This window comes from Hemiscyllium ocellatum, chromosome 14 (genome assembly GCF_020745735.1).
Source record: "Hemiscyllium ocellatum isolate sHemOce1 chromosome 14, sHemOce1.pat.X.cur, whole genome shotgun sequence".
Taxonomy (NCBI): domain Eukaryota; kingdom Metazoa; phylum Chordata; class Chondrichthyes; order Orectolobiformes; family Hemiscylliidae; genus Hemiscyllium; species Hemiscyllium ocellatum.
The window spans coordinates 85,150,454-85,163,420 of record NC_083414.1 but is presented as its reverse complement, the minus strand read 5'-3'; the positions used below and the strand labels follow the sequence as shown (position 1 = coordinate 85,163,420).

The 12,967-nt window shown below is 43.4% G+C and overlaps 1 long non-coding RNA gene across 4 annotated transcripts in view; it reads right to left on the bottom strand.

Moving 5' to 3' along the window:
- Positions 1 to 397: 397 nt before the first annotated feature.
- The window catches only part of LOC132822433 (uncharacterized), a 32,875-nt gene continuing 20,305 nt past the window's right edge, over positions 398 to 12,967 (bottom strand). For 3 of the 4 annotated variants that reach the window (XR_009645443.1, XR_009645442.1, XR_009645445.1), the window contains 2 exons: positions 11,277 to 11,394; positions 7,739 to 8,431 (listed from right to left, as the gene is read on the bottom strand). This is a non-coding gene — a long non-coding RNA (uncharacterized LOC132822433). Of the gene's footprint in view, positions 663 to 7,738; positions 8,432 to 11,276; positions 11,395 to 12,967 lie in introns of those variants that run through there. The other variant, XR_009645444.1, reaches the window with a different exon arrangement.

Below are 12,967 nucleotides of genomic sequence, written 5' to 3'. Positions count from 1 at the left end.
TGTTTGTGTGGAGTTTGCATGTTCTGGTTTTCTGCCACAATCCAAAGATGTGCAGATTAGATAAATTGGCCATGCTAAACTGCACGTTCTGTTCAGGGATGTGTAGGTTAGGTGCATTAGTCAGGGGTAAATGTCCAATAATCTGAGAGCAGAATGGTGCTGAGTGGATTATTCTTTGGAACGTCAATGTGGACTTGTTGGGCCAATTGGCCTGTTTCTACACAGTACAGATTCAGTATAATTAGAATTGTGTTTCGCTAAACAAAACTGACATTTTTTTAAAAAAGTTGCCTTTAAAACTTATTTTTAACAGTCAATTGTCAATCTTGTAAAATATCTCAATGTTACTGAAATCAATGTTCAAACAAAACACTGCACATGAAGCCACACAAAGATCTTCATCACCATCTAATTACTGTTCAGTGGAATAATCACAGTAAATATCTTATTGTTTCTGAGATTAATCACCACTATCACAGTAAGGATCTGGTTATCATTCCCTCCAATAAATGCAATCGTTGTCCCTCTGGTATTTCAGTTCAGTAGTTATACAGCACACTGGTTGTTCACCGCATGGTTATTCTTTATTGTGAATGGCCAAGGGTTCTAGCGGCAAGAGATGTTGTTCGATCTGATTTGTTGCATGTTCTCAAACTGGTTTTCTGTATAAATATTGCAAAAAAAATGTGTTAACTTGGTCTTGTTCAAGTGCTGATGCTAACCTTTTTAGTCCACGTTCATTAAACATATTTGGAGAAAGTGAGGAAAGCTGAAGCTGAAGATCAGAGCCAAGAGTGTGGCCTAGGAAAAGGGCAGGCACGTCCAAAGAGCAGGAGGATCAACCTGTCAGAAAATATTCCTGATGAAGGGCTTATGCCCAAAACGTTGATTCTGCTTCTCCTCGAATGCTGCCTGACCTGCTGCACTTTTCTGGCACCACGCTCTTGACATTAGAAAAATTTGACTGAATATTCAGAGATTATACTAAAAGTTGCCTCTGTCAATTTAATTTCCTTTGCTTTCTATTCACTAAAGTTTTCATGTTAATTGTTTCTCCTTTTCTTCTTAAATCGGATACAAATCTCAAAATACAGAACACATTAAAATTCACATGAACTATAAATCTGCATTCTCGACAAGAAAACCAATGGAAGGCAAGATAGAATTCTTGAACAGCCGACACATTTAAATGAAAAAGCAATTCCTTCCAAAAAATGTTTGCCCATCTGTATCTCTCCTTCAATTCAATAATCCTGTAAATAGTTTATAATTGTTAATTGATCTCTCTGAATGAGAACCTAATCAATGTCAATGTAACCAGTTGAAACATTAACAACAGATTGATAACTGGGTGTTACAGATCTTATTTGAAGTCAACAAATGTTTGGAATTTACTCGAATTCCACCAGGAAACATTCTTGTATCATAATACAAGAAATGAGATGTGTGAGAGACGTGCAAACCTTATTTTTAAATGAACAAACTCCAATATTTTCAAAACATTTCAATCTATTGGTCAAAATGAACAGGTGAATGGAAAAATAAAAACAAGTTTCTGACAATTCATAAACTGAACAACAATTACAAATTCATTTTGATAAAAGGACAGAGTAATGTTTAGATGATTCACAACATTTAGTTACAAAGTAGGTAACCAGCTGATTGACATGTAATTGGTGGTTGCACTTGTTAGTTTACTGAAGAAGATATCAACTTTATTTCAAATTTATAGCACGAGAGAATAATGTTTAATGTGTTGCAATTGTTTGGACTTGCCCCTTTGTGACAAAAAAAATCAGTCACATTACTTAGACATCGTAATCTTTAATTCTGCAACATTTTCAAATATTCTCCACGAACTTATAAGAAACAGAATTAGATAAATGTATCCCCACTATCCGAAAGTGGAGCGTTATTATGAAACCTTTCATAAGCTGTTAATGCATAAATCGAAGAAGCATTAATTTAAATGGGAAACATCTCCCCTTTTTTCGTAAAAGTGAAAATCCTCTTCAGATTTCTTTCAGTTAGAGAAAACAGGGACAGATGTAAGTCTTTTGTAAAAGCAAAGTGGCTAAAGTGAAGTTTCCAACAATATTTCTTGGTAACCTGACACAAATAAGTATCAGATTTTGTAATTATTGATATAATAGATAAAAGCAGATCTAATGTTGAATTGAAAAGCAGTTCAGTCTGTACTTAGGTGCTCTCTAATCACTATTCAGATAGCTCTTGACATATTTCTGGTGAAGGTGTGATTTGAAACCTTCCCTCGAGTCTAGTAATAGAGACACTGCCACAGCTTCACAAGCTCCTTTCATAATGTTCCCACTCAGGACGGGCAGGACTGCAATATTATGTTTAATGTGGTTCCACAAATGAAAACTAATCAGCTGTTTATTGCAGTAATTCAAATGAGAATAAATTAGGTAGTTTCTGTGTGTAATGGACTGGCAATTAAACAATATTTTACAATAACAATACAATGGTGGTCTTAAATAAAGAGGAATCTCATGACAATTCTTTGAAAGACAAATTGATAAACCTGCATGATCATTGTACTTTGATTTTAAAAATGCAATTTCCCTTCCTTTCAAGAATGTACAACTTCCACAAATTCAAAATGAACAGTCATCGATAAAGAAAGGAACAAGCAGATGTTAATTCTATTTTCTGTACATAACCGTGCGATGAATTTTAAGTAAGTTATATATATGTAAAAATGAGACTCTTATTGTGCTTCGAAATACAATAAATGTTAGCATGAAGTGAAATATAATCAAATCAATTCAACTGTGTTTTCTCAGTTAAAATACAGTTCAATATTCAAAGTAATCGAGTGATTGTACACTGCAATATCTTTACATTAATTCAATGCTGAGATATAATTCCACATTTATACCCCTTATAGTGAAGCAAACTTGTGCCAGGAGTCAGAGGGGGTAGGGGAACTCCTTAATGAGTACTTTGCTTCGGTATCATGAGTGAGTGGGACCTTGTTCCTGTGAGGACAGCGTGGAACAGGCTGATATGGTCGAACAGGTTGATGTTAAGGCGGAGAATGTGCTGAAAATATTGAAAAATCACAGGGATAGATGTCCCCTGGGCCAGAAAGGATATAACTTAGGTTGTTATGGGAAGGGAGGCAAATGATTACTGTGTTTTGGCAATGATCTTTGCATCCTCACTGTCCACTGGAGTCACACCAGGAGATTGGAGGGTGGCAAACATTAGTCCCTTATTCTAGAAAGGCAATTGAGATAATCCTGGGAATCATTGATGAGTCAGTCTTACATCAGTTGTGGGCAAATTATTGGAGAGGATCCTGAAAGACAGAATTTATGATTATTTGGAAAAGTATTGATTGATTAGAGATGGTCAGCATGGCTTTGTGAGCGGCAGGTTATGCCTCACAAACCTTATTGAATTATTTGAGGATGTGACAAACACATTGGTGAGGACAGAGTAGTGGATGTGGTGTATGTGGATTTTAGCAAGGCGTTTGATTAGGTTCCCCATATAGGCTCATTTAGAAAGTAATGAGGCATGGGATACAGGGAGACCTGCCTGATTAGAGAATAAATTGGATGGCCCATAGAAGACAGGGTGAGATTACATGGATAGTTTTCAGCTTGGAGCACGGTGACCAGTAGTATTCTGAAGGCTTCAGTTCTGGGACCTCTGCTCTTTGTGATTTTTATAAATGACTTGTTTGAGGAAGTGGAAGGGTGGGTTAGGAAGTTTGCCAATGACACGAGGGTTGGTGGAGTTGTCGATAGTGTGGAGGGCTTTTCTAGATTGCTAGAGGACATTGGCAGAGCTGGGCTGAGAAGTGGCAGATGGAGTTCAAAGTGTGAAGTCATTCATTTCGGAATTTCAAATTTGAGTGCATATTTTCGGATTAAATGCAGGATTCGTGACAATGTGGAGGAACAAAGGGATCGTGGGGTGCACGTCCATACTTTCCTCATGGCTGACATCCAAGGTGATAGCTTTATTGAGACGGTGTATGGTGTGTTGGCTTTCATTAGTGGGGAGATTGAGTTTAAAAGCTACGAGATTATGCTGCAGCTCTATGGATCCCTGATGAGACTACACTTGGAATATTGGGTCCGGTTCTGATCACCTCATTATACATAGGATGTGGAAGCTTTAGAAAAGGTGCAGATGAGATTTACCAAGATGCTGCTGGACTAGAAGGCATGTCTTATGAAAAAAAGGTTGAGGGAGCTGGGGCTTTGGTCATTGCAGTGAAAGAGGGTGAGAGTTTACTTGATAGATTTTTATAAGATGATGAGAGGCATAGATAGAGTGGGTAATGAAAGAGTTTTCCGCACAAAGTGGCATAATTTTAAGGTGAATGGGGGAAGTTGTGGGGAGATGTCAGAGATAGTTTCTTTATAGATAGTGGTGGGTGCGTGGAATGCACTGCCAGTGGTGGTAGTAGATTCAGATCCATCAGGGACTCTTGGATAGGCACATGGATGATGGTAAATGAAGGGCATGTTGGTTAGTTTGATCTTATGGTTCTGTGGGTGCTCACTCACTCATTCCCTCAGTTTTACATCAATTTCACACTGTATGTGAGGGTGGGAATGGATTTGCAAATATAAATACTCCAACCAAAACCCCTCACAGGTCAGGACCTGTTTTTGCTACTTTCATCACTCACAAGGAACAGGAAAATAAAGGTTCAGTCACAAATCTTACAGGAACATAGTGGTTATAATCACCAGGAAAGGCTGAACAGCTCAAAACGCTTTTCTCAAGGAAAGAGGAGGCTCAGAGAAAACCTGGTACAAGTAGAAAGCTTTGTGTCTGTGTTTTCAGAGATTTGAGGTTGAAATAATTACGTTGGAAGCATGTTTCATTGCCCCAGATCATCAAAGGTGCTATCTAAATGTGCATCTTTCTTTCTTTCTGTCCGAGGTAACAATCAGATGGACAGGTCAATGTCTGAGTGTTTTACCAAATCCCTGATTGAATCTGTCTCCCCCCACAAACTCAGGTATCTCACCACTCACTGGGTCATGGAGAAACTCTGCCGTTACAATGAGAACTGTCTTTGCTATTACCTCCCCTCGTGCTTCCGCCTAATCCCCACTTCCCTTCATTAAATCCCAGCTGCCTCTAGCCCACCCACATGGACATGTTGAAGAGCTTGACAGGAGAATGGATTGAAACTTAGAGTTCAAATCGACAGAATGAAAGAGGAAGAAGGAAATAAACGGTGATTGTGGATCCCGGCGGATACAGACTCCAGGATTAATCCTTGTGGGCATTCCTGCAGTAATATGAGACAGCATTCCATGGTGAGAGTTAAACCCAGGAGGCAGGAGAGGGAGCCACTGAACATGAGCAGGTTTAGTTCAAACACAGGAGGTTTGTTCAGTCAGTAACAGTGTGTTAGACATGGAGGTGAAGTGAGCAGTGAGGGGAAATGTTACCACAAGCTGCAGATAGACAACTTTCATTGGAACAGGAGGAGGCCGTTCAGCCCCTCGACTTTGCTCTGCCACTCATGATGATCATAGCTGATGTGTGACCTAACGTACAATTTTTGAAACCCTTTAATTTCATCAATAAACTCCTCTGCAACAGACAAGATGAGTATTGGAAAACTAAACATCTGCAAATGCTGGGAAATCAGAAATAAAAACAGAAATTGCTGGAAAAATTCAGCAGATCTGGCAGCATCTGTGGAGAGAGAAACTTTCAGGACCAGTGACAGGTCAGGTGACCAGCTGCAGCTGACCATTCTGCCGGATCTGGAACCCTCTCTGGAACAGGTTCTGGTGTGAGGGGGATGAGATTGTCAATAATAACTGAGCGAAACAGGAGGACGGGTTCAATCAGAATAAGGAATTCGCTTACCCCTCCCAGTGGGACACTCACCGACACAGTCACACTGCGGAGAGGCCGCTCACCTGCCCCACGTATGGGGAGGGATTTACTCGATCTTACAACCTGCTGAGGCACCAGAGATAGCACAGTGGGTTTAGACCCTTCACCTGCTCCATGTGTGAGAAAGGATTCATTCACATCTCTCACCAGCGGAGACATCAGTGCATTCCCCCCGTGGAGAGGCCATTCACCTGCTCAGTGTGTTGGAAAGCATTTACTCAGTCCTCTGACCTGCTTAAACACCCGCGAGCTCACTCTGGGGAAAGATCATTCACTTGTTCCCAGTGTGGGGGGCGATTCACTCAAATGCAGCACCTTCGGCTCACCTGCCCCAGTCAGCTCACACAGGGGAGAGGGCATTCAGATGCTGTGTGAGAGAAGGGATTCAGTGATTCATCCTGCCCCACTGAGACCCCAGCGGGTTCACACTGGGTAGGAGCTGTTCACCCCTCTGTGTGACAAGGGATTTGCTGCGTCTTCAACACGATTGAGAGCCCAGTGAGTGCTCACAGGGAAGTGGTCATCCACCTGCTCCGTGTGGACTGCAGGACTCTGATTCTGATGTTACTGTTCATCAGAGTCAGGAGCGGCCCTTGTACATGATGACACTGTTGGAGTATTGATGTTGTTGTTGTTAACCACATTAACTGGGCTGGTGTTGACTGAACTTACACTGCCACTTTCTAAACCTTAGGATGTCTCTCTGGGCAGGATGTCTCTACAAACAGCAATGGGACAATGAGCAGGGATCATCTGTTTTGATTTAAATTGTGATAATAGCACTCCTGCTTCACAGCACTAGGTACAAGGTTGGAGTCCAGCCTTGGTCAATGTGGATTTCCCACATTCTCCCCATGATAGTGTGGGTGCCCTCCAGGTGCTCTGGTTTCCTCCCACAGCCCAAAGATGTGCAGGTTACGTGGATCGGTCATGCTACCTTGTCCACAGTATCCAGGATTGTGCAGACTAGGTAGATCAGCCTTGGGAAATGCAGTATTACAGGGATGGAGTGCAGTGGGTCGGATGATCTTCGTGTAGTTGGTGGGGTTTGATGGGCCAATGCTCTCCTTCCACACTGTCGGGATTCTATTCTATGATTGAGGATAAAGGCTACACAGCAGGGTGTCCTTGGAGAAGGAGTATGTGGTGTGTATCAATGCTCTTGATGCCTTTAGATAGAGGTGGGCACTGCAGGGAATATAGTGCTTTATATCCACCGCTGCCCCCTCCCCACAACTCTACTTTGATTTAGTCCCTTCCCACTCTGTCACTTGTAATGGATTTTTTTTCACGTAATGGGCTTTGTTTGGAAATATTCAATTGGTTACACAAATGGTTTATTGCTGGTGATATGTCGAGATTAGAGTGGTGCTGGAAAAGCACAGCAGGTCAGGAGCCGGAAAATCAACATTGTGGCAAAAGCCCTTTTCCAGCACCACTCTAATCTAGGCTCTGGTTTCCAGCATCTGCAGCCCTCACTTTTGCACTGCTGGTGATTATATGTTAACCAAAAGCAAAATGGTGTAATGATGATGTTGATGGTGGGAAGGTTGCTGTGATAACATTTCTGGCTCAGAGAAATGGGGAATAAAGAACACTTCACAGCCCACAGAACGAGAACTGAAAAGCAGTTAAATCAAACCAAAGGTTCATACAGGGAGGGAATATTTCCCTGGAGCTTGAGTAGCTGAAACATGAATAGACAACATTTTGTTTTACAGATGTTGAAAGTTTAAAAACTGTTATATTCAGACAGTTTAATTTATTTTCTTTAATTTTATTTGCTGTGCAAAAACTTTGACAACATTTTGAAACCAAAATTCTCAAACCTTGTGTTAAAGATAAATGTTAAATAAAATCCATCAAAGCACCCCACACTGAAACCTGATGTGGAAGTGCAATCTCCTGGAGAATCCCTGCCCACTCCTTCCTACCTGGGCTCCATGGCTATATACATACCTGGGAGATAGCAACAGGAGACCATTCAGCCTTTCAATCCTGCCTCACCATTCAATGGGAAACAGCTGACCATCCAGCTCAGTCTCCTGTTCCTGCTGTGTTCCAATCCCCTTTCATGACTCTACCTCGAAGAATTATATCTAAGTCCTCCTTTAGTTTCACTGCCTTTTGTTCCAGTGACGTTGCTGTGTTCCTGTGTGGGTGTAGGCGGGGGTAATGTGATGGTGCTGCCTCCTGGAGGATACACTCAGCATCCCTCATCATCCTGCAGTAACATCAACTGGGTTTCAGCAACTAGAGACAGAAACCATTTCCAGGATATGGGCATTCCTGGCTCAGCCAGCATTTATTCCCCATCTCGTTACCCTGGAGAAGATGGTAGTGAGCTGCTGTCTTGAACCATTCACAGTCCATTTGGTGCAGAGAGACAGACAATGCTGTGAGGGAGAGTGTGCAGGATTTTGGCCGAGTGATTCTCTATCTTTGGTTCTTCAAATGCTGGTTAACATAATCACAATCTGCATATGATTTTGAGATTTCAGTCTGCAAATCTTCACCATCTTGCACCCTGTATAAAGGAATATGTACAGGTTAGAAATTCAGAGCAGACAATTCTAGTTTCTCTGGAATATCTTTTTTCCCATTTCTTCCCCCAAAGCTGTAACCCTCCAGCCCACTTACTCTCTCCCACCATTCTGACTCTGCTACCCACTAGTGTACACCCTCCCCATTCTCATGGAGTTACTGATAAACAGATCCATGCCACCACTTCCCGTCCCTGGTTAGACTCTGTACCCTTTCTGGGTTCACTTCCTTTCCCTTCAGTTGCTGCAAGTCTATAATGTAACAGCAGAATGAAACAAAAGGAAACAGTAAGGGAGGTGGCAGATCCTGGACAGAAGAGGAACCTTCAGTCTGGGAGAATGGGTCAGATCCTCCTTTGTTTCCCATTGGTCGATGCCCAGTAGTATGACGAGTTGGGGATGGCCTTTGGCCCCACATGGGTGTAGTGACACTTTGACCCCCCAACCGATATGTTCGTCCTCCAGCCAATCACAGTGTGAAGTACTTTCTGCTAGTTACCCCAAAGCACATGCTCCAAAATCGTCCCACATTCTGTACATGTACAGTGCCAGGCTTCCCCACACACGTGTGGTCCCTGCCTCAGGGATTGTGGGAGTTGTAGTCCCCATGAAGCCACTGGAGCCCTGTCTCTGGAAAGTGAATGAAATTGTGGGGTGGACGGTGTTGGGTATAGGATCCCCATTCAGACACACAGGACATATGGGCTGTCACTGGGTTTTACTGAGACATCTGCTTCCACAACCTGATTTCTGATGTAAAGAACACAGATTCAGCCAATTGCGGGTGGGGATGTTAATACGGGGTAGCAGATTTTAAGCAGAGGTGGCTCAGTGGCGAGCACCACTGCCTCAGCGTCAGGGACCCGGGTTTGATTGCAGCCTTAGGTGACTGTGTGGAGTTTACACGTTCTCCCCATGTCTGCGTGGGTTTCCTCTGGGTGCTCCAGTTTCCTCCAACAGTCCAAATATGTGCAGGTTAGGTGAATTGGCCAAACTAAATTGCCCACAGTGCCCATGCATGTGCCGTTTAAGCCATTAACCATGGGAAATGCAGGGTCACAGGGAATGGGTGGGTCTGAATGGGACGCTCATCATGGGATTGGTGTGGACTCGATGGATGAATACCCTGTTTCTGCACAATACGGACTCTATTCTATTCTCAGGAAGAAGAATGTACCTATCTCAATGTGTTGTGAATCTGTGGAATTTCCGATTCAAAATGCGGTGGATGCCAGGACAATGAGCATATTTACTGAAGAGATACAGATGTTGAATTTGCAATGAGATGAAGGGTGAGAGAGAGCAGGTGGGAAAATCCAGCTGGGACTGAGGTGAGCTCAATCATCACCGTATTAAATGGTGGGGCTGGTTCGAAGGGCTGCATTGCCTCTCCTGTGCCCAGTGCTCATCTTTTTACGGTAATAACTGGAAAGCTGCATCCAAAACTCACCACCTTCACCAAAGGAGATTTTTGCAAAAAGCAGGATAGTCAGGTGGATTAGTGTTCCAAACTTAGATAGTGAGGAAGCGTGTAGGAGATAATGATTTTCCAATTTTAAACTGAGGGGAGACAGTGATTTATGGTTTTAGACTGTGAGGACATTCACACCGTCCAGAATACTCTGTTGTGAATATCTATCCTGTACTTTATTACAAAGTTAAGGTCACTGATAATGAAAACCAAAACACCCATGAAACATCCCCTCACCTTGTAATCTGATAAAGGACTTGTGACAAGTATGGATCAATTTAGAATACAGATGGAAAACGGGAAGATTAAATCCAGTCTCAAGATCCTGTGCTTAAACAAAGGAGACTACAAATGGATGAGACAGGAGTTGGCTAATGTAGACTGGAAGCAAACAGTTTACCATTGGGTAGTTGACGGCCAGTGGAGAAATATCAAAGCAATTTTTCAAAGTGCTGAGCAAAAGTATATATCAGTGAAAAGGAAGGACTGTAGGAAAAGGAGTAATCCGCCATGGGTGGCTAAGGAAATAAGGGAGTCTATCAAATTGTAATAGAAGGCATACAAATTGGCAATGATCAGCGAGAAACTAGGAGATTAGAAAGAACTTTAAACATCAACAGAAAGCTAGTTGGGATTGGGGATAAAAAGTGACGAGTAGCTAACCCGAAGGCCAGAATAGCAGTTGATACTGCTAGAGGGGAATATGTGGCCTCTGTAATTAGAAAACTTACAGTATGGAAACAGGCCCTTCGGCCCAACAAGTCCACACCGACCCGCCGAAGCATAACGCACCCAGAAACATTCTCCTACATTGACCCCTTCACCTAACACACAGAGTCGCCAGAGGCGGGAATTGAACCCAGCTCTCTGGCGGTGTGAAGCAGCAGTGCTAACCACTGTGCCACCGTGCCGCCCACTAATTATTGAAGTACTTAACTGAAGAAGTCTGTCATCATAGAGATAGACCTGATAAAGTTAAAAATTACGCCGTGCTCAGAAAGCTTGTGCTTCCAAAAAAACCCTTTTGGACTATAATCTGGTGTTGTGAGATTTATAAATTTGTCCGCCCCACTCCAACACCGTCTCCTCCACATCAGAATCCTGACAGACAATCCCACTGAAACTGAAGTGCCTGTCAGGTACTGAAGTGAGCCACGGGGGTGTGGGGTAGGGGTGCGATGTGAAAACAATGTGCTGAATTGAACTTGACTTTTTAAACTGCCGTTGCCATGGAGATAATCCTGATAAACAGCCTCCATTCAAAGCTACAAACTTTGCTAACATGGACTTGGCTGTGTCGCAGTAATTTTTCCAGACGCACTGATGTTTGAAATATTGTCCACGGACAGAATACACACCTTTCCTTCCGGATGAAAATGCCAATGGTATCCAGATCGGCACGGATCCAGTAACCATCGGGTCTGAACATAAAGCTCAATTTGAATTTCTCATCCACAAATCCACCCTTTCAGTACCCTACAACAGAGAAAACAACTCATCACTGTTAATACAGGATGGAACTTTATAAGATAATGATAGTATTAATTTGTAGTTTTCTTGTTCCCCAATTTCTGTCTATTGAAGACCAAACCAATCTCCTCACTCCTTCCCTCCACACCCAGTTTTCACAATCTCTCTCCTCTCCTTGAATTCAGTTACCTAGCTCTTGTCTGCAGACTAAGAACCAAATCAATGATTCTGACTCAGAGCCTCCCGGGTGTTGGTGAATCCTCCCACCAGGTCCCCGGGTTTCCTTCCTGGTCGGAAGCACATTGGGGAAAAATCAATCTGGAACCTCTCATTTATATTCCCCACCTCCACCCTCTGATGAGAACCATCCTGCACACACTGCATCCTGCACACTGGCAAAATCATATCTGGTTGAACTGAAATGAACCAAATTAGAACTCGCATTGCAGGCCCATCCTTGTCCCTTTCCATAACAATCCTGAATTTTCACAAAATGTGTTCTGATAACTTTCTGCAAAATCCTCCCCCATTTGACCACTCGTCAGGATACCAGAGAGGGGCTATTCCCCGGGTCCTGTTCCCAGAGGAGGAAGATAGGGAGCAGCCAATGATAGATTAATCCCACACATCCACAGCCTCCCTCCCTGGCACTGACCCGCCCTGTGGCCAATTGGCCAGCACCGCGCCTGTGCACTGGTCTCCCCTCGTACTGCACATGCTCCAGATCACACAGGAGCCTGGGTGATTGACAGCAGCAGCTGCCCAATAGGGTGAAGGGGGCTGGGCTGGAGGACTGGGACAATGCGATCGTAAACAATGAATGAACGAGGAGGGACACGGGGGATGGACAGGTCAGTGAGGGACAGGAGCAGTGTAGCAGCAGGAGGGGATCCTGGACAAACTGAGCAATGGGAGGGTCTGACAGGAGAGAAACTACAGGAAGGTTCTATTTGGTGGCTCAGGCAGGGACAGCTGGGAGACAGTGTGGCCTGGTGGCTTGGGCACGTTTAATAATCAGCCTCTTCAAAGCTGCTGTTACTCAACTCTGAACCCGATCCTCCTGGTCCAGAGGCAAGGACACTACCACCATTTCTTGGTGGGCTAGTGGAAAGAAGGGAAGATGTTCTCAATATCACTCGCATGGAAACTACATGAGTTCATCCCACTTACTGTCTACGGTGGGGATGGAGGAGACAGAGCAGATTGGGGGGGTGGGGGGTAGGGTTAGGGATATAGGGACTGCCTTTCCAAAGGAACCCACCTGTGTTGGTGATGTTAACAAGACTCAACACACAGTCACTAACACAAAGCTGGTGTACGTGAACTTTATCCAGAACATTAACACCCATAACCGGGTGACACAGACCCCAGTGTACAGAGTTAAGTCCTGTATACTATTAACAGCTTTGTGTGCGAGACATCACATCTCATGAACTTGTGTTAGTTTTTTTGAAGCAGTAACAAAAAGGATTGATGAGGGCAGAGCAGTAGTCATGATCTACATGGCCTTCAGTCAGGCGTTTGACAAGGTTCCCGATGGGAGATTGGTTAGCAAGGTTAGATTTCATGGAATACAGAG